Source organism: Lipophrys pholis, assembly GCF_963383615.2.
Source record: "Lipophrys pholis genome assembly, chromosome: 8".
In the NCBI taxonomy this organism is placed as follows: Eukaryota; Metazoa; Chordata; class Actinopteri; order Blenniiformes; family Blenniidae; genus Lipophrys; species Lipophrys pholis.
The window spans coordinates 14,981-38,571 of NC_137630.1; the positions used below are offsets into that span (position 1 = coordinate 14,981).

At 45.8% G+C, this 23,591-nt stretch overlaps 2 long non-coding RNA genes across 3 annotated transcripts; one reads left to right on the top strand and one right to left on the bottom strand.

Annotated features, from left to right (window-relative positions):
• Window positions 1-3,019: 3,019 nt before the first annotated feature.
• Window positions 3,020-5,491, top strand: LOC308113322. Its single transcript, XR_013935555.1, has 5 exons — window positions 3,020-3,532; window positions 3,962-4,087; window positions 4,497-4,617; window positions 4,781-5,010; window positions 5,221-5,491. It is a non-coding gene; the product is annotated as an uncharacterized lncRNA (long non-coding RNA).
• LOC308113321 lies at window positions 3,256-7,494 on the bottom strand. Of its 2 annotated transcripts, XR_013935554.1 has the most exons (7): window positions 7,448-7,491; window positions 6,660-6,711; window positions 6,195-6,352; window positions 5,180-5,231; window positions 5,021-5,084; window positions 4,508-4,598; window positions 3,256-3,392 (listed from the first exon to the last, which is right to left on the bottom strand). It is a non-coding gene; the product is annotated as an uncharacterized lncRNA (long non-coding RNA). The 2 variants fall into 2 exon arrangements; XR_013935553.1 differs by lacking the exons at window positions 5,021-5,084; window positions 5,180-5,231 and having other exon boundaries at window positions 7,448-7,494.
• Window positions 7,495-23,591: the final 16,097 nt, after the last annotated feature.

The window sequence follows — 23,591 nt, forward strand, 5'->3', positions numbered from 1 at the left end:
ACCCTAACCCTAACCCTAACCCTAACCCTAACCTAACCCTAACCCTAACCCTAACCCTAACCCTAACCCTAACCCTAACCCTAACCCTAACCCTAACCCTAACCCTAACCCTAACCCTAACCCTAACCCTAACCCTAACCCTAACCCTAACCCTAACCCTAACCCTAACCCTAACCCTAACCCTAACCCTAACCCTAACCCTAACCCTAACCCTAACCCTAACCCTAACCCTAACCCTAACCCTAACCCTAACCCTAACCCTAACCCTAACCCTAACCCTAACCCTAACCCTAACCCTAACCCTAACCCTAACCCTAACCCTAACCCTAACCCTAACCCTAACCCTAACCCTAACCCTAACCCTAACCCTAACCCTAACCCTAACCCTAACCCTAACCCTAACCCTAACCCTAACCCTAACCCTAACCCTAACCCTAACCCTAACCCTAACCCTAACCCTAACCCTAACCCTAACCCTAACCCTAACCCTAACCCTAACCCTAACCCTAACCCTAACCCTAACCCTAACCCTAACCCTAACCCTAACCCTAACCCTAACCCTAACCCTAACCCTAACCCTAACCCTAACCCTAACCCTAACCCTAACCCTAACCCTAACCCTAACCCTAACCCTAACCCTAACCCTAACCCTAACCCTAAGTGACTAACTGACTTATATTTTCTTTGTTTGATACTGACAAAATGTGTGAATTTTTTTCTTCAAAATAAATCAAAGTAGGACCAGACGTCGGCTTTACTGTTAGAACCCAGATTGCTCTTGAATATCTATATATTTCTATATTTATAGTCACCAACTGAAGCACTTTATGGCCCTATGCCAGGCCCCTTTTAACAAAATATTAAAAGAATAATGAGGAATTGACCATTTCCCTTCTGATTGGTCAAAGACTCAGGAGCCAGAACCGAGTAGAACAGGCAACATGTATCATATGCACTGTTGACATGGAATGTTTTCTCACTGCTTGTGACTTTTTTGTATATGGGAATTGAACTGCATTAGTTGGAATGTTTATTAATTATTTACTATGTTTTACAGTTGCCTGGACAATAAGGTTCTGGCTCCTTCCCTTGCACTAAACGAACCCCAACCCCCCCCCCCCCCCCCCTTCCTTCCCTTCCTATTACCCTTCCCAATTCCTTCACCTAACCCTAACCATTCCCACTCCCCATACCTAACCCTAACCAAACCCCCCCCCCCCCCCCCCCCCAAATCTCCCGTTCCCCCCTCCCTTCCCCCTTCCTAACCCTAATCACTCCCACTCCCCATGCCTAACCCTAACCATTCCCACTCCCCATACCTTACCCAACCCCCCCCCCTTTTTATTTTCCCATCCCCCCTCCCTTCCCCCTTCCTAACCCTAATCACTCCCACTCCCCATGCCTAACCCTAACCATTCCCACTCCCCATACCTTACCCAACCCCCCCCCCCCCCTTTTTATTTTCCCATCCCCCCTCCCATTCCCCCTTCCTAACCCTAACCATCCCCACTCCCCATACCTAACCCTAACCAAACCCCCCCCCCCCCCCTTCCCTCAATTTCCCGTTCCCCCCTCCCTTCCCCCTTCCTAACCCTAATCACTCCCACTCCCCATGCCTAACCCTAACCATTCCCACTCCCCATACCTTACCCAAACCCCCCCCCCCTTTTTATTTTCCCATCCCCCCTCCCATTCCCCCTTCCTAACCCTAACCATCCCCACTCCCCATACCTAACCCTAACCACTCCCACTCCTCATGCCTAACCCTAACCATTCCCACTCCCCATACCTAACCCAAAACCCCCCAACCCCCCCCCCCCCCATTTTTATTTTTTCGTCCCCCCTCCCATTCCCCCTTCCCAACCCTAACTATCCCCACTCCCCATACCTAACCTTAACCAAACCCTCCCAAACCCCCCCCCCCCCCCCCCCCCCCTCCGCTTCCTTCCAATCACTCCCCCCACTCTTCTTCCACGTACCTTTCACCTTAATCCCCAGCGCATCAGGATCCGGGCGGGTGTTAAATCTTCTCCTCCGCTATGCTCCTTTAAATCCTCAAGAGGGAGCCATTGCCCAACATAAAGAAAATTCTCAACGGCAGTGGCTCCTCAGAAACAAACTACAAAGCAACTTTGGGCTCCTACTTTCCTACTCTCCTACCCCTTCTACTTCACATTTACATCATCTTTCACACACACTATGAGGAATCCTCAATTCTAATTTATTCTACTTTATTTTATTTTAATTTATTTTATTTACTTTTTTTTAAAAACCTGGGGACACATTCATTTAAATTCATATCACTTACTTCATACACCTTTCTTTTAACAAAAACTTTTCTGGGGTCACTAGTTGCTCTTTTGTAAATTACAGTAGAAATATTTTTTTTAAAAAAAGAGTCTGTTGCCAATGCCTTTCTCCAAATCATGTTCCAAACCTAACCTTGCTAGAGCCAGACTCATTTCTACAGTACCTGTAAAACTTAACAGAGCAACTACTATTAACGGAACTACCACAAAGGGAGAACCTGTGAAGTAAAAACACTAACTCTTGTGGACATGTACAGAACATAAACTCCATTTAGTTATTTTTATTTTTATTTTCATTTTAGAAACTATGGTGAATTTCTTTTATCTTTTTACCCCCTTCTTTTTTCTTTTTTAAAGAAAAGAAATTATAAACAACCCCCCCCCCCCCCCCCCCCCCCCCAATCTTCTCTGTGACAATGGTGTGCGGGTTGTGTTTCTGGTATGGATGCAATTTTAATTTTTACTTTTAATTTTTTTTTTTTTTTTTTTTTTTTTTTTTTTTTTTTTTTTTTTTTTTAATTTTATTTACCCTGTTTGCAAAACACGATCGTGAATGGAGGGTCTCCCCAAAAAAAATACAAATTGATAAAAGACCGGATTATATTACCACCAGGGGGCACCAACCACCAGCAGGTATGGATCACTTGGAACAGGATCAGCATGGACTTCCTGTTGGGAGGAGAGCCCCGCCTTACCGGACACCACTCCCCCTCTTTTCCCTCCAAAAAATCTATAAACACACCAAACACCATCACTGTCTTACCTTTGCCCCTGAGGAAGCCGAGCGGCGAAACGTTGGGCCCCCCCCCCCCCCCCCTCCCCCTTCTTTTTTTACCCTTTATTTTCAACTTGTGTTTTCTCTTTCGCTATATTTTGCGATTTTTCCTTTTTTCCTTTTTATTCTTTGGACCACATATTGTTTTTTCAAAGGGACTAGGCCCTACATTCACACAAAGCCAGCTTGGCACAGAATTCTTTGTCGGATACGCTGCGAGTGGACTATCATCTCCACAGCCGGAAGAGAGGAGTTCCAACGACACCCCCCCGGGGTCCCCCAATCCTCGAAGGAGACCTACCTCACCCCTAGAAACAAAGGGGACAAGAAAGGACTACAGTGTGTGAGTGTGCATTGACAAATTTTTACAGGCCTCAAACATCCGGAAGGACCCCGCCCGTAGAAGCCGGCCTGCAGGACTCGGGCGTCGAGCAAAACTCTGATGCATGTATGTGGCCTTAAAAAATCCAACAATCTGACGGTACAATTTGTTGTTTTCTTTGAAAAAAAGAAACCCCACGCATAAGCTGGTTAAGTCAGTACTGTGATTAACTTCTTCCTGTTCTCCCTTGATGAGGATTCTTATTACTATGATTGCTTTTGATTTTCTTGTTTAAAAACTCTTCTTGAACACACCTGCCACCTCAACCTATAACCACAGGTCAACGGTTTTTATTTCTCCTCCTTCTTTCTGTGTCATTCCAATTCATGCACTCCCAATTTTAGACTACTTTCTTATCCCCTTTTAATCCACCATCAAATTTATTAGTCAGAAACTTTTCAGGGTTGATAATTAATTCTCTACTCACCTGGAGGCAAAAGGTTTCCTCCCCCCAAAAAAATACTCTGATATTATGTCTATCCCTTTACGCAATAGGTTTTCAGCCTTGTCAACGCAGGGGCGGGAAGACCGCTCAGAACGCCCGCCTGGGCCCCAAGACAAAACACCCACATCTGGTCCAGATGTCCGGAACAGGGCGGCTAACTTAAGCAGTACTAAACGGTATTTTAAGATTCTTCAAACCCTACATCACGCAGAAGTTTTAACCACAGCTAAGGAGACAAAAATATTACCAGCAGGTATGAAGAAAAAAACTGAGAAACTGGCGGCCTTTATCAAGCCTGCATGCCCGAATGAAAGAACCCTCAACAGAATAAAACTAAATACACAGAACTGGATGGAGGCAAACCTCGCCACCTTAAGGGAACATTATGACACCACGCTGGCCGACCTCCTCACAGAAATAATGACTTTTGAACCTGAAGCTTTTAGCAAGGCCCTACAATGGGCCAAACAACGATATGGTAGAAGACTAACAGACAGCTCAGTGACAGAATTTGAATCCATACTAAAACATGGTGCCCCTGGTTGTCCTCATTCTCCTTCTCTTCCAATGGCTGCAAACCCACAGGTGGCACTTACGGAGGAAAACTTCCCCACCCTTCCAGCAACACGGGAAGAGGACCCCCTCCTTTCCGTCGGTGCAGCTTCCCCACGTCCCCAGCGCAGTAATCTGCATAGGGACAGGAAAAGTAAGAACCATACAAACATCAAAGAAATTGCAGTATTTCCAGTGCCACCTTCCGTAACAATAACAGCACAAATACACAGAAACAGTGAAACCTTGGAATCATGTAAGTCTCACATGGGACAGAATATTGGTTCACAATCTCTATTTATCTCTCCGGAACCCAGTTCCTGCCCTCCCTCCCGAGTTACAGCAGAACTTCAGCAGACACTCCTCCCGATTGGGGATCCATTTTCCAACCACCGGGAAGCAATCTTCGGTACAGGACCAGCTAACTCCCCCAGGGTGAGGGAACCACTGGACGTAGGAGATTTCGACAAGAACGATGCAAATTTCCTACAAAAAACATCCACCTTTCCCAGGGAAGAGGACAAACAACAACAGGCCAACCAAACAGGTGAACCCACCATATCAGAACTTGGGATTGCACCGGCCGGGCCCGAGCTGGACCTTGTACTCCCCGAGGAGCATCTTATGACACACCCGGGGCAGAATACAAAGGAACACACAGTAAAAGCAGTATACAGTAATGTTATTGTGGCAAGCTCCGAATTACAAATACTTACCTTGACAGACTCTAATCCAGACACCTTGCCTCCAACTCCAGATTCTCCAACACTGCGATATGATGCGCAGGGGGCGGGACCAAGCGGTGGCAAAAGACACCCATGTACACCAGTCCACGAGGACCCGGGGTTAGCACAACTGATTACGACTGATGGAACGACGGACGAACTCACCACTTCACCGTGCCAGTCTGAGTCTAACTTGAACCACTCGCCCCCCGTTGGGCGACCCAGCCCCCCCACCCCCCGGAGGTCTGAACCTGTAATTCATTGTCATACTGCACAAAAAATTAAAAACTGGGAACTGGAAATAACTAAGCCTGTTCTAATCATTGGGGATTCCAATCTGGCACGACTAACGTCGTTTACACATCCCAAAATCCAAGTGGACAGCTTTCCAGGAGCACAGCTCCATCACATTAAAAAAGTTTTGGAAAAACTAACCCCAGACAATAGAGTTGAAACGGTTGTATTGTCAGTGGGCTTAAATGACTGCCTGAAAAGACTACGACCATTAACGGTGGCAAAGCATTTAAACGCGTGCCTCAATCAGATCGAACGAATCTTCCCGGCAGCTATTTCCCTCGTTCCATTACTCAATTACAGCCCTGAATTAGAGAAGGGTCAAATACAGTGCCTCATGGCCCTGAACGAACACATAGTAAAGAAACACAATTTCTTAACAGACATTAAGGCAGACGTCTTCAAAACCGAAACAACAGACCCAGTGCATTGGACCTGCGAAACGGCAAACACCATTTTAAATCACTGGCTGTCACAGTTAAACTAGTAGGAGGGGAGCCGAATCAATATAGTGCCCCCAGTAACTCTAATGTTACAAATCTATCAAGCCATAACATAAGTGTCTCACAACAGGAACTTCTGGAAAAAGGATTAACCTTTATACCCACACCCAAACCTCCGAAACTGCTAGAACTACGCAAAGAGGTTCACCTCTTTCACAGAAGGCTAAAAATCATGGAATACTTCGAAGGAACAGAATACAATCACTTACCTTTCACTGAACAATCAAACTGGGAACCCCCAGATGAGGCTCTCTCGAAACCCCTCCGGGAGCTTATCCAAAGAGACAAAAACACCCTATCTCACTTGGTAATTCCCCGGGGACGTCCTCCTAATATTACAGAGGACCAACAAAAGGCCTTGGACATCCTGAAAAAAAGGAAAGATATTATTATCAAACCAGCAGATAAGGGAGGCCAAGTGGTAATCCAGAACAGACACGATTACTTTCTGGAGGCCACCAGGCAACTAAATGACCTCAAATACTATGTACCTTTACAAACACCGTTACAGCCTATTACAGCCTCACTCATTCGACCCATGGTGAGGTCTTTATATGACAACAAATTTATCTCAGCCAAACAAATGTACTATCTGCTGGGACCAGCTTCGCCACGTCCTCGCTGCTTTTATTTACTACCTAAAATCCATAAAACTCCGGACACCTGGACCGTACCTTTTAAAATCCCCCCGGGACGTCCAATTGTCAGCGACTGCGGCTCGGAGACCTATAGGTTAGCAGAATACATAGATTACTACATCAATCCATTATCAAAACAACACCCGAGTTATATTAAAGACACATATGATTTTGTTAACAAACTCCGACAACTCAGCGTCCCAGAGGGGACTTTTCTTTTTACCATAGACATCACCTCCTTATACACAAACATTGACACCAGCCTGGGTCTGGAGGCCATCAGGAAGGTCTTTCAACAATATCCAGACCCCGACCGCCCGGATGAAATTATCTATGAAATGCTGCAGGTTACTCTTACTCGCAATGATTTTATTTTCAACAACCAGTGGTATCTTCAAGTATGCGGATGTGCGATGGGCCGGAAATATTCCCCAGCATATGCCGACATATATATGGCGGAGTGGGAGCGGACGGCCCTATTAAAATGCAAGGAACGCCCCCTTCTTTATCTACGTTACTTGGATGACATATTTGGGTTATGGTGCAAGTCAGAGGATTCATTCCAACATTTCCTCCACACCCTCAACACACACCACCCCAACATCAAAATCAAACATAACAAACAATCCTCACATATCGAATATCTGGACACTACAGTTTATTTTCACAATATCAAACACTCTACTAAGGAATTGGGCACCAAAGTATTTTTCAAAGAAACAGACAGACACACACTACTTCATAAAAAGAGTTACCACCCCAAACATACATTCCGGGGGATCATCAAATCCCAACTAATCAGATTTCACAAAATATGTACGCACCAGAAAGACGCAGAGGCAGCTACAGCAGTGTTATTTAAAGCACTAGGACCCAGGGGTTACTCCAAACGCCTCCTTCGGGGAATCAAGGCGGAAGTTCACGGAAGCCTCTTGGGACCAACTCCGTCTAGGCGAACCGAGGGGAGCCCCCTGCTGGTACCTTTTGTTACCACATATCACCAACAATTACATCCGTTTAACCAGGGCCTCCGCAACAGTTTTCAACAACTTCAGCACTCCAAATCTCAAACCGGACAATACAAGATGATTACAGCTTACAAAAGAAATAAAAACTTGGCGGACATCCTGGTTCACTCCCAGTACAAACCGGCAAACAGAATCACTTCTCCTCCAATAAACCACAACTCACCCCCCTACATCTTCAATACGTTATCAGGCAAAGGACTGCCCACAATAACCAACTGGTCTATACACTCCTACAATATAATTTACACCATAGAATGCAAACATTGCAACAGGATATATGTGGGAGAATCCAGAAATTCCATCCGAACCAGGATGTCCCAACACCTGTACCTCATCCGGAATAACAAAGGGGTCAATTCCCTCCATAAACACTTCCAGGAAGTAGGGGCTCACTGCCTCGTTTATAGAGTTGTGGAGCAGAATACCAACTGGTCCACAGGACAAAGGAAACACAGAGAAAAAGTATGGATCCAGAAATTAGAGACCGTTTCCCCTCTGGGCCTAAATGAAAGATCGGGCCCCTAGAGAAAGAAAGGGAAATCTTTAAAGTAGCCTAAAGTTGTTTCTTCTGGACCCTGAAACCACCTTTTCTCACCTTCCCCCCTTTTTTTTCCCTCTTTTAATTGCCTTTCCTTAATAGAGAGGTGAAATCTTGCACCAGCCCGGAGCTTAGCCAAAAAAAACAAAAGTTTAAAATTGATTAACCTTTTTATAAAAAAAATTTTTTTGTATATTTATTCAGCCTGGTCAAAAAATTTAATATATGAAATTACCCTTACAAATTGTGAAATTACGATTTGAATAAATCCCCCCCCCCCTTTTTGGTTTTAAAAAAAACAAAGCCGACCTCTCCTCCTCTTGAATTTCAAACAGTTTTAAATAAAGCTCTGCGACATATTGAAGTGACTAACTGACTTATATTTTCTTTGTTTGATACTGACAAAATGTGTGAATTTTTTTCTTCAAAATAAATCAAAGTAGGACCAGACGTCGGCTTTACTGTTAGAACCCAGATTGCTCTTGAATATCTATATATTTCTATATTTATAGTCACCAACTGAAGCACTTTATGGCCCTATGCCAGGCCCCTTTTAACAAAATATTAAAAGAATAATGAGGAATTGACCATTTCCCTTCTGATTGGTCAAAGACTCAGGAGCCAGAACCGAGTAGAACAGGCAACATGTATCATATGCACTGTTGACATGGAATGTTTTCTCACTGCTTGTGACTTTTTTGTATATGGGAATTGAACTGCATTAGTTGGAATGTTTATTAATTATTTACTATGTTTTACAGTTGCCTGGACAATAAGGTTCTGGCTCCTTCCCTTGCACTAAACGAACCCCAACCCCCCCCCCCCCCCCCCCCCCTTCCTTCCCTTCCTATTACCCTTCCCAATTCCTTCACCTAACCCTAACCATTCCCACTCCCCATACCTAACCCTAACCAAACCCCCCCCCCCCCCCCCCCCAAATCTCCCGTTCCCCCCTCCCTTCCCCCTTCCTAACCCTAATCACTCCCACTCCCCATGCCTAACCCTAACCATTCCCACTCCCCATACCTTACCCAACCCCCCCCCCTTTTTATTTTCCCATCCCCCCTCCCTTCCCCCTTCCTAACCCTAATCACTCCCACTCCCCATGCCTAACCCTAACCATTCCCACTCCCCATACCTTACCCAACCCCCCCCCCCCCCTTTTTATTTTCCCATCCCCCCTCCCATTCCCCCTTCCTAACCCTAACCATCCCCACTCCCCATACCTAACCCTAACCAAACCCCCCCCCCCCCCCTTCCCTCAATTTCCCGTTCCCCCCTCCCTTCCCCCTTCCTAACCCTAATCACTCCCACTCCCCATGCCTAACCCTAACCATTCCCACTCCCCATACCTTACCCAAACCCCCCCCCCCTTTTTATTTTCCCATCCCCCCTCCCATTCCCCCTTCCTAACCCTAACCATCCCCACTCCCCATACCTAACCCTAACCACTCCCACTCCTCATGCCTAACCCTAACCATTCCCACTCCCCATACCTAACCCAAAACCCCCCAACCCCCCCCCCCCCCATTTTTATTTTTTCGTCCCCCCTCCCATTCCCCCTTCCCAACCCTAACTATCCCCACTCCCCATACCTAACCTTAACCAAACCCTCCCAAACCCCCCCCCCCCCCCCCCCCCCCCTCCGCTTCCTTCCAATCACTCCCCCCACTCTTCTTCCACGTACCTTTCACCTTAATCCCCAGCGCATCAGGATCCGGGCGGGTGTTAAATCTTCTCCTCCGCTATGCTCCTTTAAATCCTCAAGAGGGAGCCATTGCCCAACATAAAGAAAATTCTCAACGGCAGTGGCTCCTCAGAAACAAACTACAAAGCAACTTTGGGCTCCTACTTTCCTACTCTCCTACCCCTTCTACTTCACATTTACATCATCTTTCACACACACTATGAGGAATCCTCAATTCTAATTTATTCTACTTTATTTTATTTTAATTTATTTTATTTACTTTTTTTTAAAAACCTGGGGACACATTCATTTAAATTCATATCACTTACTTCATACACCTTTCTTTTAACAAAAACTTTTCTGGGGTCACTAGTTGCTCTTTTGTAAATTACAGTAGAAATATTTTTTTTAAAAAAAGAGTCTGTTGCCAATGCCTTTCTCCAAATCATGTTCCAAACCTAACCCTAACCCTAACCCTAACCCTAACCCTAACCCTAACCCTAACCCTAACCCTAACCCTAACCCTAACCCTAACCCTAACCCTAACCCTAACCCTAACCCTAACCCTAACCCTAACCCTACCCGACGGGGAGCCCAACAACATCCCCCCACCCCACCATCCCGGACTGTCCCGGGCTCAGAAGTACCACTCCCTGAGGCAGTCCGGGTGGTGTTGGACGCAGAGGATCCTCCCCCCCGGCCTACCGAGACCTCCCAGGCTCCCAAACTAACCCAGAGGGACACCTGGAAAAAACGAGCAGGCAGGGGGCCACCAACAACCCCAGTCGGCACTGACCTTCCAGACCTGCGAGGGATGAGAACCACACAACACACGGACTCCTTCCCCAGCACGCTGCAACCCAGGGGCACTAAATATCGCCACCTAAGTACACGGCTAACCCCACCAGCTCAATGTAGGGGGCTTTTAACCTCACCGCAACTCAGACAATTTTAATAAAAAAACTCAATACTCAGCGACGTTCCGTATTTTATAATTTTAGCTTTTTTATAAATTAAAAATATTTTACTCCCCTTCTTCTCTCCTTCTTCCCCCCAATTCCTTACCCCCTCACCCACTTCCCCACCCTAAACCTAACCATCCTCCCTCCTTCCTTTCCTAACCCTAACCCCTCCTTCCCCTTACCTAACCCTAACCAATTTCCCCCCCCCCCCCGACCTAAAACCCAGCCCCTATTCCTACCCTAAACCTAACCATAACCCCCCCCCCCTTTTTCCTTTCCTAACCTTAACCCCTCCTTCCCCTCACCTAACCCTAACCCCCTCCCCCTGCCTAAAACCCAACCCCCTTTCCCATCCTAAACCTAACCACATCCCCTTCTCTCCAAACCACCCCCCCCCTTTCCCCCCCCCCCCTTCCTCCTTGTTTCACCCCTGCCCCAGTAACTTATCAATTTTAAACAAAACCAGGCAAACGTCGACTGTTTTAGGATCCGGAGTTCAATTTTAATTTGGGTGATATCTCTTTTATCTTAATTTATTTAATTATTTATTTCTTTCTTTCTTACCTTTTATTGTAAAAACGTCAGTCTTTTATTTTCCCTTTTAAAGTCATCCACTTGGGGTAATATAGATGAACCCACCTCCTTTTAAACATATGACGCTTTTTACGAACACCCGAGGTGAAACTACCCTCTTTTAAAAGGACCTATGTATTTTAAATATCACAAGGAAACACTTTTTAAATATGGTGTACTGTTGCCCGTGCCTTCCTCTCCTTTGTCCCAAACCTAACCTTGCCAAAGCCAGCACTATAAATAAGTGTTTTTAACCTACAGATATTTAATTACCTTTTATATTTCTCTTCTTAAACTCTCTTTCCTTCCTTTATTCAGTCAGTTTGTTTTGAGGCTCTGATTCTTTCCAGAGGGGCAATCTACGAGGTGACCACTAGAGGGAGCCAACTTCAAACCTACCAAGGCATACAGGCACCTGGACTACAAACAGGGAGTAAGAGGACAAACTTCCTGTCCAGGCCCCTCCCACTTCCTCAAACCGCCCCCACAAGACCTTCAAAAAGCAGCCAGCAACACATGCAGACTCACCTTGCCCCTGAAGAAGCCGGATAGGCGAAACGTCGGGCCTTTTTTAACCTTTTTTCTCTCTCCTCCTTTGTTTTTATGGAATAATTTTAGGGATTAAAGGATTTGCAATTTTAGACTTTTTATTCTCAGCTCAGAATGGGATTTTTCAGGATGGATACAAAGACTTTTTAAAGAACACTGCTCCAACCTCCTACCAGGATACCAGCTACAAACAAAAGGACTACTCAGCCGCAGCCTTGCAACAACCTGACGATCTTCAGGACAACCGACTGCAGGCTTTGGGCCTACCCTGCAGGCTTTGGGCCTACTCTGCAAGCATGGTAAAACTGTAGGTTGGCTGCAAAATGGCACCTTGATTGAACCCCTCTGGGACACAATCATCCTTCTTTCTAAAGGGTTTTAACAACTTTTATCCAATCCTGCTTTTTAGATCCCGGGAGCAGAAGAGTCTAATTTAATTACTTCCGTTTCTAAAAATTTATCTCCTGTTTTCCTCTCTCCTCTCCCTGGTTTTTAAATTTGTTTTGATAATTTAAATCCACTTTTAAGCTTTATTATTCCTAGTTTTCCTTGTTTAAACAAGAGAGGAAGTAGCTTTTACTGGAGCAGAATATTTTAATCATTACATTAAAAACCTTATTTTAATCTCTTATCACCTCTCTGTTTTTAAGAAAACCTTAACACAAAAAAAACCCTTTTCTTCTTTTTTTGAGAGATATCACCCCCATGGCGTTTTATTGCACCAACTGCCGCACGGCTCAGCCCACCCAGCTGGGAGGCCACAGGGAATCTCCACCCGGACCACGGGGCCCTGAGCAATCAGTGGGAACAGACGACAGTTTTACACACCGCAGATGCACAAGGTTATATTTCAAATACATCCAACTGATGCACCACTCCAATATTACTGAAGCAGCCATTGAGAACCACACCATTCCACCAGGAATGAGGAGGAAAACCGAACAACTGACAGAATTCATTAAACCGGCCTGCCCAAATGATAAAATCAAAAACCTGATCAGACAGAACACGATTCAGTGGATGGAGCAGAACCTAAAAATACTAAATCAACATTATAATGACAGCATGGATGATTTAAGTACAATAATTGAAGAGCTCCAACCGTTTAGACCACTAGCCTGGCAGGCAGCACGAACCACAGCAAAAAAAAGATTTGGCCCACGTCTCACCACTCTCTCTATACAGATGGCCCTGGATACAATAAAAACAGTATCCAACTTCTGGCCGGACTCCCCCATCCCAGCAAACGCCCCCTCCACTCCGCCGGCCTCCAGTCCTCAACAAGAAGAGAACCAGCGGCCACCTCAAACAACGGGGAGCCGCACCGAGGAGCCGCAGCAGAGGAAGGAGGAACCACCACAACCAGGCCAGAGGGGGGCCAGTCCAGAGACCATCCCGGACCACCCCCGAAGCAAGGCAGGAGGGGAACGACAGCGCCGACGGGGAGCCCAACAACATCCCCCCACCCCACCATCCCGGACTGTCCCGGGCTCAGAAGTACCACTCCCTGAGGCAGTCCGGGTGGTGTTGGACGCAGAGGATCCTCCCCCCCGGCCTACCGAGACCTCCCAGGCTCCCAAACTAACCCAGAGGGACACCTGGAAAAAACGAGCAGGCAGGGGGCCACCAACAACCCCAGTCGGCACTGACCTTCCAGACCTGCGAGGGATGAGAACCACACAACACACGGACTCCTTCCCCAGCACGCTGCAACCCAGGGGCACTAAATATCGCCACCTAAGTACACGGCTAACCCCACCAGCTCAATGTAGGGGGCTTTTAACCTCACCGCAACTCAGACAATTTTAATAAAAAAACTCAATACTCAGCGACGTTCCGTATTTTATAATTTTAGCTTTTTTATAAATTAAAAATATTTTACTCCCCTTCTTCTCTCCTTCTTCCCCCCAATTCCTTACCCCCTCACCCACTTCCCCACCCTAAACCTAACCATCCTCCCTCCTTCCTTTCCTAACCCTAACCCCTCCTTCCCCTTACCTAACCCTAACCAATTTCCCCCCCCCCCCCCGACCTAAAACCCAGCCCCTATTCCTACCCTAAACCTAACCATAACCCCCCCCCCCCTTTTTCCTTTCCTAACCTTAACCCCTCCTTCCCCTCACCTAACCCTAACCCCCTCCCCCTGCCTAAAACCCAACCCCCTTTCCCATCCTAAACCTAACCACATCCCCTTCTCTCCAAACCACCCCCCCCCTTTCCCCCCCCCCCCTTCCTCCTTGTTTCACCCCTGCCCCAGTAACTTATCAATTTTAAACAAAACCAGGCAAACGTCGACTGTTTTAGGATCCGGAGTTCAATTTTAATTTGGGTGATATCTCTTTTATCTTAATTTATTTAATTATTTATTTCTTTCTTTCTTACCTTTTATTGTAAAAACGTCAGTCTTTTATTTTCCCTTTTAAAGTCATCCACTTGGGGTAATATAGATGAACCCACCTCCTTTTAAACATATGACGCTTTTTACGAACACCCGAGGTGAAACTACCCTCTTTTAAAAGGACCTATGTATTTTAAATATCACAAGGAAACACTTTTTAAATATGGTGTACTGTTGCCCGTGCCTTCCTCTCCTTTGTCCCAAACCTAACCTTGCCAGAGCCAGCACTATAAATAAGTGTTTTTAACCTACAGATATTTAATTACCTTTTATATTTCTCTTCTTAAACTCTCTTTCCTTCCTTTATTCAGTCAGTTTGTTTTGAGGCTCTGATTCTTTCCAGAGGGGCAATCTACGAGGTGACCACTAGAGGGAGCCAACTTCAAACCTACCAAGGCATACAGGCACCTGGACTACAAACAGGGAGTAAGAGGACAAACTTCCTGTCCAGGCCCCTCCCACTTCCTCAAACCGCCCCCACAAGACCTTCAAAAAGCAGCCAGCAACACATGCAGACTCACCTTGCCCCTGAAGAAGCCGGATAGGCGAAACGTCGGGCCTTTTTTAACCTTTTTTCTCTCTCCTCCTTTGTTTTTATGGAATAATTTTAGGGATTAAAGGATTTGCAATTTTAGACTTTTTATTCTCAGCTCAGAATGGGATTTTTCAGGATGGATACAAAGACTTTTTAAAGAACACTGCTCCAACCTCCTACCAGGATACCAGCTACAAACAAAAGGACTACTCAGCCGCAGCCTTGCAACAACCTGACGATCTTCAGGACAACCGACTGCAGGCTTTGGGCCTACCCTGCAGGCTTTGGGCCTACTCTGCAAGCATGGTAAAACTGTAGGTTGGCTGCAAAATGGCACCTTGATTGAACCCCTCTGGGACACAATCATCCTTCTTTCTAAAGGGTTTTAACAACTTTTATCCAATCCTGCTTTTTAGATCCCGGGAGCAGAAGAGTCTAATTTAATTACTTCCGTTTCTAAAAATTTATCTCCTGTTTTCCTCTCTCCTCTCCCTGGTTTTTAAATTTGTTTTGATAATTTAAATCCACTTTTAAGCTTTATTATTCCTAGTTTTCCTTGTTTAAACAAGAGAGGAAGTAGCTTTTACTGGAGCAGAATATTTTAATCATTACATTAACCCTTGTATTATGTTGAAAAAAAATTACATTGGTTATGTTGCGGGTCATTTTGACCCGGACCGTGTAAATCCACTCAAACAGTCAAAAAACAAGGTTCAACCAAAACTAACTTTATTTAAGATTATATAAACATTTGGAAAAGTGACATACAATACATTTTCAATTTCAACTCTATATTTAGGGACTATTTAAAGTTTTTCTCTTTTCGCAAACACATTTCTCTTTTTTTATTTAACTTGCCCCGCTTGATCAGATTTTTTCTGTCCAACATATCCAACGTTTTCCACATGATGGACAGAATGTAACTGTGCTTCCTGCAGATGTAATTCTTGCATTTCACAAAGGAGGTACATGTTTTGCTGTCCTCTCGAGCGGGACAGACCTGGCATCTTTTCGGTTTCTTTACACCTGGATCCACTGGATCCACAGCAGGTTTGTTAGATGACCTGGGAAGTTCTGGCTTATTTCTTCTCATTGTTCCCAACATAGTCAGCTTTCTCTTCTGAAGTTCATCTCCAAGGCGGTAGGATGTAAAGAACTTGTCACATGTCATGTTATGACCTTGCAGCCCTTCACTCATCTCCAGCACCACATGCCTCCCTTGATTCTTTTCAGATGCTTCTCCAGGCAACTTTCCAGGGTACACCTGCAATATTCCTTGCATAGCTTGATTTTGCGTCACAGGCTGCCCATATCTTGATGCCATACTTGGCAGGCTTGTTGGCCATGTACTGTCGGAAAGGACAGCGCCCCCTGAATGGGACAAGGTGCTCATCTACAGTCACATGGGGACCAGGATTGTGCAACAAAGGTAGAATTTCGACCCACTTATCCCATACATCTGTGATTGTAGCGAGTTTGTCTTTTTCACGTCGACCAGCTCTGGTGTCACGGTTGTCAAATCGGATCACACGAGATATCATGTGAAATGTCTCCAAAGACATTGTTGCTCGAAAGATGTAAGCATGCAAGTCAGTCTGATCCAGTGGCTTCCATTTCTCTTGAAATACACGCCTCCCCTCCAAGTTGGTCATGTCCAGTATGATCTTCTCTATCGGTGGGGATATGAAGAGCTGAAATGCTGATTGAATATCATCAGCTCGTGTGATAGCAAATCTTGTTGGACCGGGAGTCATTTTGATAACATTCGACGATGACAGTCTGACTCGGCTTTGGTGTGGTGATGTTGACCAGTTTATATTACCGTCTTTAGATGTCCATGTCCTGTCTGTAGATGAGGATTGCTGCAGTCCTGGTTTTCATCTGATGGAGAGATGGCGGGAGACTCATCTTCGGAATCCTCATCATCGTAGGAAAATTGACAATCAGGATCATCAATAACATGGTCCTCAGTCTCTGAAAGATCCTCTGTCTCTGAAATCTCTTCCTCTGCATCACAATCCCAGTTCAAAATCTGTGATAAAGCTTCTTCAGCGGTAAATCTCCTGGAGCTCATTGTTGGTGTGTTCGTCAAAGAAATGACATGAGAAAAGTGACAAGGAGAAGGGAGAGAAAGTTCCTCCCCTACAGAAACCTGGATCTCTGCTCTCTAAATGGCTATTCAGAGGCAGTCAAAACAAAGTACATCAAAGAGACAGGTGTATATTGGATGTGAACAGCTCCTTACCCACATTAAAGTGTCCGGGTCAAAATGACCCGCAACATCATCTTTGTATGTAAACTCTGCACAGACATTCCACTACACCTCAAAGACTCCAAATTTTACACACCTGTTGATGACCCTAGATGAGGAAAAGTCACAAAATTTCATGAAGAAAAAAAAAAGGGAACCAATGTTTTCGTCAACTCAAAAACTGAAATGGGTCAAATTGACCCTTAACATAATACAAGGGTTAAAAACCTTATTTTAATCTCTTATCACCTCTCTGTTTTTAAGAAAACCTTAACACAAAAAAAACCCTTTTCTTCTTTTTTTGAGAGATATCACCCCCATGGCGTTTTATTGCACCAACTGCCGCACGGCTCAGCCCACCCAGCTGGGAGGCCACAGGGAATCTCCACCCGGACCACGGGGCCCTGAGCAATCAGTGGGAACAGACGACAGTTTTACACACCGCAGATGCACAAGGTTATATTTCAAATACATCCAACTGATGCACCACTCCAATATTACTGAAGCAGCCATTGAGAACCACACCATTCCACCAGGAATGAGGAGGAAAACCGAACAACTGACAGAATTCATTAAACCGGCCTGCCCAAATGATAAAATCAAAAACCTGATCAGACAGAACACGATTCAGTGGATGGAGCAGAACCTAAAAATACTAAATCAACATTATAATGACAGCATGGATGATTTAAGTACAATAATTGAAGAGCTCCAACCGTTTAGACCACTAGCCTGGCAGGCAGCACGAACCACAGCAAAAAAAAGATTTGGCCCACGTCTCACCACTCTCTCTATACAGATGGCCCTGGATACAATAAAAACAGTATCCAACTTCTGGCCGGACTCCCCCATCCCAGCAAACGCCCCCTCCACTCCGCCGGCCTCCAGTCCTCAACAAGAAGAGAACCAGCGGCCACCTCAAACAACGGGGAGCCGCACCGAGGAGCCGCAGCAGAGGAAGGAGGAACCACCACAACCAGGCCAGAGGGGGGCCAGTCCAGAGACCATCCCGGACCACCCCCGAAGCAAGGCAGGAGGGGAACGACAGCGCCGACGGGGAGCCCAACAACATCCCCCCACCCCACCATCCCGGACTGTCCCGGGCTCAGAAGTACCACTCCCTGAGGCAGTCCGGGTGGTGTTGGACGCAGAGGATCCTCCCCCCCGGCCTACCGAGACGTCCCAGGCTCCCAAACTAACCCAGAGGGACACCTGGAAAAAACGAGCAGGCAGGGGGCCACCAACAACCCCAGTCGGCACTGACCTTCCAGACCTGCGAGGGATGAGAACCACACAACACACGGACTCCTTCCCCAGCACGCTGCAACCCAGGGGCACTAAATATCGCCACCTAAGTACACGGCTAACCCCACCAGCTCAATGTAGGGGGCTTTTAACCTCACCGCAACTCAGACAATTTTAATAAAAAAACTCAATACTCAGCGACGTTCCGTATTTTATAATTTTAGCTTTTTTATAAATTAAAAATATTTTACTCCCCTTCTTCTCTCCTTCTTCCCCCCAATTCCTTACCCCCTCACCCACTTCCCCACCCTAAACCTAACCATCCTCCCTCCTTCCTTTCCTAACCCTAACCCCTCCTTCCCCTTACCTAACCCTAACCAATTTCCCCCCCCCCCCCCGACCTAAAACCCAGCCCCTATTCCTACCCTAAACCTAACCATAACCCCCCCCCCCCTTTTTCCTTTCCTAACCTTAACCCCTCCTTCCCCTCACCTAACCCTAACCCCCTCCCCCTGCCTAAAACCCAACCCCCTTTCCCATCCTAAACCTAACCACATCCCCTTCTCTCCAAACCACCCCCCCCCTTTCCCCCCCCCCCCCCCTTCCTCCTTGTTTCACCCCTGCCCCAGTAACTTATCAATTTTAAACAAAACCAGGCAAACGTCGACTGTTTTAGGATCCGGAGTTCAATTTTAATTTGGGTGATATCTCTTTTATCTTAATTTATTTAATTATTTATTTCTTTCTTTCTTACCTTTTATTGTAAAAACGTCAGTCTTTTATTTTCCCTTTTAAAGTCATCCACTTGGGGTAATATAGATGAACCCACCTCCTTTTAAACATATGACGCTTTTTACGAACACCCGAGGTGAAACTACCCTCTTTTAAAAGGACCTATGTATTTTAAATATCACAAGGAAACACTTTTTAAATATGGTGTACTGTTGCCCGTGCCTTCCTCTCCTTTGTCCCAAACCTAACCTTGCCAGAGCCAGCACTATAAATAAGTGTTTTTAACCTACAGATATTTAATTACCTTTTATATTTCTCTTCTTAAACTCTCTTTCCTTCCTTTATTCAGTCAGTTTGTTTTGAGGCTCTGATTCTTTCCAGAGGGGCAATCTACGAGGTGACCACTAGAGGGAGCCAACTTCAAACCTACCAAGGCATACAGGCACCTGGACTACAAACAGGGAGTAAGAGGACAAACTTCCTGTCCAGGCCCCTCCCACTTCCTCAAACCGCCCCCACAAGACCTTCAAAAAGCAGCCAGCAACACATGCAGACTCACCTTGCCCCTGAAGAAGCCGGATAGGCGAAACGTCGGGCCTTTTTTAACCTTTTTTCTCTCTCCTCCTTTGTTTTTATGGAATAATTTTAGGGATTAAAGGATTTGCAATTTTAGACTTTTTATTCTCAGCTCAGAATGGGATTTTTCAGGATGGATACAAAGACTTTTTAAAGAACACTGCTCCAACCTCCTACCAGGATACCAGCTACAAACAAAAGGACTACTCAGCCGCAGCCTTGCAACAACCTGACGATCTTCAGGACAACCGACTGCAGGCTTTGGGCCTACCCTGCAGGCTTTGGGCCTACTCTGCAAGCATGGTAAAACTGTAGGTTGGCTGCAAAATGGCACCTTGATTGAACCCCTCTGGGACACAATCATCCTTCTTTCTAAAGGGTTTTAACAACTTTTATCCAATCCTGCTTTTTAGATCCCGGGAGCAGAAGAGTCTAATTTAATTACTTCCGTTTCTAAAAATTTATCTCCTGTTTTCCTCTCTCCTCTCCCTGGTTTTTAAATTTGTTTTGATAATTTAAATCCACTTTTAAGCTTTATTATTCCTAGTTTTCCTTGTTTAAACAAGAGAGGAAGTAGCTTTTACTGGAGCAGAATATTTTAATCATTACATTAAAAACCTTATTTTAATCTCTTATCACCTCTCTGTTTTTAAGAAAACCTTAACACAAAAAAAACCCTTTTCTTCTTTTTTTGAGAGATATCACCCCCATGGCGTTTTATTGCACCAACTGCCGCACGGCTCAGCCCACCCAGCTGGGAGGCCACAGGGAATCTCCACCCGGACCACGGGGCCCTGAGCAATCAGTGGGAACAGACGACAGTTTTACACACCGCAGATGCACAAGGTTATATTTCAAATACATCCAACTGATGCACCACTCCAATATTACTGAAGCAGCCATTGAGAACCACACCATTCCACCAGGAATGAGGAGGAAAACCGAACAACTGACAGAATTCATTAAACCGGCCTGCCCAAATGATAAAATCAAAAACCTGATCAGACAGAACACGATTCAGTGGATGGAGCAGAACCTAAAAATACTAAATCAACATTATAATGACAGCATGGATGATTTAAGTACAATAATTGAAGAGCTCCAACCGTTTAGACCACTAGCCTGGCAGGCAGCACGAACCACAGCAAAAAAAAGATTTGGCCCACGTCTCACCACTCTCTCTATACAGATGGCCCTGGATACAATAAAAACAGTATCCAACTTCTGGCCGGACTCCCCCATCCCAGCAAACGCCCCCTCCACTCCGCCGGCCTCCAGTCCTCAACAAGAAGAGAACCAGCGGCCACCTCAAACAACGGGGAGCCGCACCGAGGAGCCGCAGCAGAGGAAGGAGGAACCACCACAACCAGGCCAGAGGGGGGCCAGTCCAGAGACCATCCCGGACCACCCCCGAAGCAAGGCAGGAGGGGAACGACAGCGCCGACGGGGAGCCCAACAACATCCCCCCACCCCACCATCCCGGACTGTCCCGGGCTCAGAAGTACCACTCCCTGAGGCAGTCCGGGTGGTGTTGGACGCAGAGGATCCTCCCCCCCGGCCTACCGAGACCTCCCAGGCTCCCAAACTAACCCAGAGGGACACCTGGAAAAAACGAGCAGGCAGGGGGCCACCAACAACCCCAGTCGGCACTGACCTTCCAGACCTGCGAGGGATGAGAACCACACAACACACGGACTCCTTCCCCAGCACGCTGCAACCCAGGGGCACTAAATATCGCCACCTAAGTACACGGCTAACCCCACCAGCTCAATGTAGGGGGCTTTTAACCTCACCGCAACTCAGACAATTTTAATAAAAAAACTCAATACTCAGCGACGTTCCGTATTTTATAATTTTAGCTTTTTTATAAATTAAAAATATTTTACTCCCCTTCTTCTCTCCTTCTTCCCCCCAATTCCTTACCCCCTCACCCACTTCCCCACCCTAAACCTAACCATCCTCCCTCCTTCCTTTCCTAACCCTAACCCCTCCTTCCCCTTACCTAACCCTAACCAATTTCCCCCCCCCCCCCCGACCTAAAACCCAGCCCCTATTCCTACCCTAAACCTAACCATAACCCCCCCCCCCCTTTTTCCTTTCCTAACCTTAACCCCTCCTTCCCCTCACCTAACCCTAACCCCCTCCCCCTGCCTAAAACCCAACCCCCTTTCCCATCCTAAACCTAACCACATCCCCTTCTCTCCAAACCACCCCCCCCCTTTCCCCCCCCCCCCTTCCTCCTTGTTTCACCCCTGCCCCAGTAACTTATCAATTTTAAACAAAACCAGGCAAACGTCGACTGTTTTAGGATCCGGAGTTCAATTTTAATTTGGGTGATATCTCTTTTATCTTAATTTATTTAATTATTTATTTCTTTCTTTCTTACCTTTTATTGTAAAAACGTCAGTCTTTTATTTTCCCTTTTAAAGTCATCCACTTGGGGTAATATAGATGAACCCACCTCCTTTTAAACATATGACGCTTTTTACGAACACCCGAGGTGAAACTACCCTCTTTTAAAAGGACCTATGTATTTTAAATATCACAAGGAAACACTTTTTAAATATGGTGTACTGTTGCCCGTGCCTTCCTCTCCTTTGTCCCAAACCTAACCTTGCCAGAGCCAGCACTATAAATAAGTGTTTTTAACCTACAGATATTTAATTACCTTTTATATTTCTCTTCTTAAACTCTCTTTCCTTCCTTTATTCAGTCAGTTTGTTTTGAGGCTCTGATTCTTTCCAGAGGGGCAATCTACGAGGTGACCACTAGAGGGAGCCAACTTCAAACCTACCAAGGCATACAGGCACCTGGACTACAAACAGGGAGTAAGAGGACAAACTTCCTGTCCAGGCCCCTCCCACTTCCTCAAACCGCCCCCACAAGACCTTCAAAAAGCAGCCAGCAACACATGCAGACTCACCTTGCCCCTGAAGAAGCCGGATAGGCGAAACGTCGGGCCTTTTTTAACCTTTTTTCTCTCTCCTCCTTTGTTTTTATGGAATAATTTTAGGGATTAAAGGATTTGCAATTTTAGACTTTTTATTCTCAGCTCAGAATGGGATTTTTCAGGATGGATACAAAGACTTTTTAAAGAACACTGCTCCAACCTCCTACCAGGATACCAGCTACAAACAAAAGGACTACTCAGCCGCAGCCTTGCAACAACCTGACGATCTTCAGGACAACCGACTGCAGGCTTTGGGCCTACCCTGCAGGCTTTGGGCCTACTCTGCAAGCATGGTAAAACTGTAGGTTGGCTGCAAAATGGCACCTTGATTGAACCCCTCTGGGACACAATCATCCTTCTTTCTAAAGGGTTTTAACAACTTTTATCCAATCCTGCTTTTTAGATCCCGGGAGCAGAAGAGTCTAATTTAATTACTTCCGTTTCTAAAAATTTATCTCCTGTTTTCCTCTCTCCTCTCCCTGGTTTTTAAATTTGTTTTGATAATTTAAATCCACTTTTAAGCTTTATTATTCCTAGTTTTCCTTGTTTAAACAAGAGAGGAAGTAGCTTTTACTGGAGCAGAATATTTTAATCATTACATTAAAAACCTTATTTTAATCTCTTATCACCTCTCTGTTTTTAAGAAAACCTTAACACAAAAAAAACCCTTTTCTTCTTTTTTTGAGAGATATCACCCCCATGGCGTTTTATTGCACCAACTGCCGCACGGCTCAGCCCACCCAGCTGGGAGGCCACAGGGAATCTCCACCCGGACCACGGGGCCCTGAGCAATCAGTGGGAACAGACGACAGTTTTACACACCGCAGATGCACAAGGTTATATTTCAAATACATCCAACTGATGCACCACTCCAATATTACTGAAGCAGCCATTGAGAACCACACCATTCCACCAGGAATGAGGAGGAAAACCGAACAACTGAC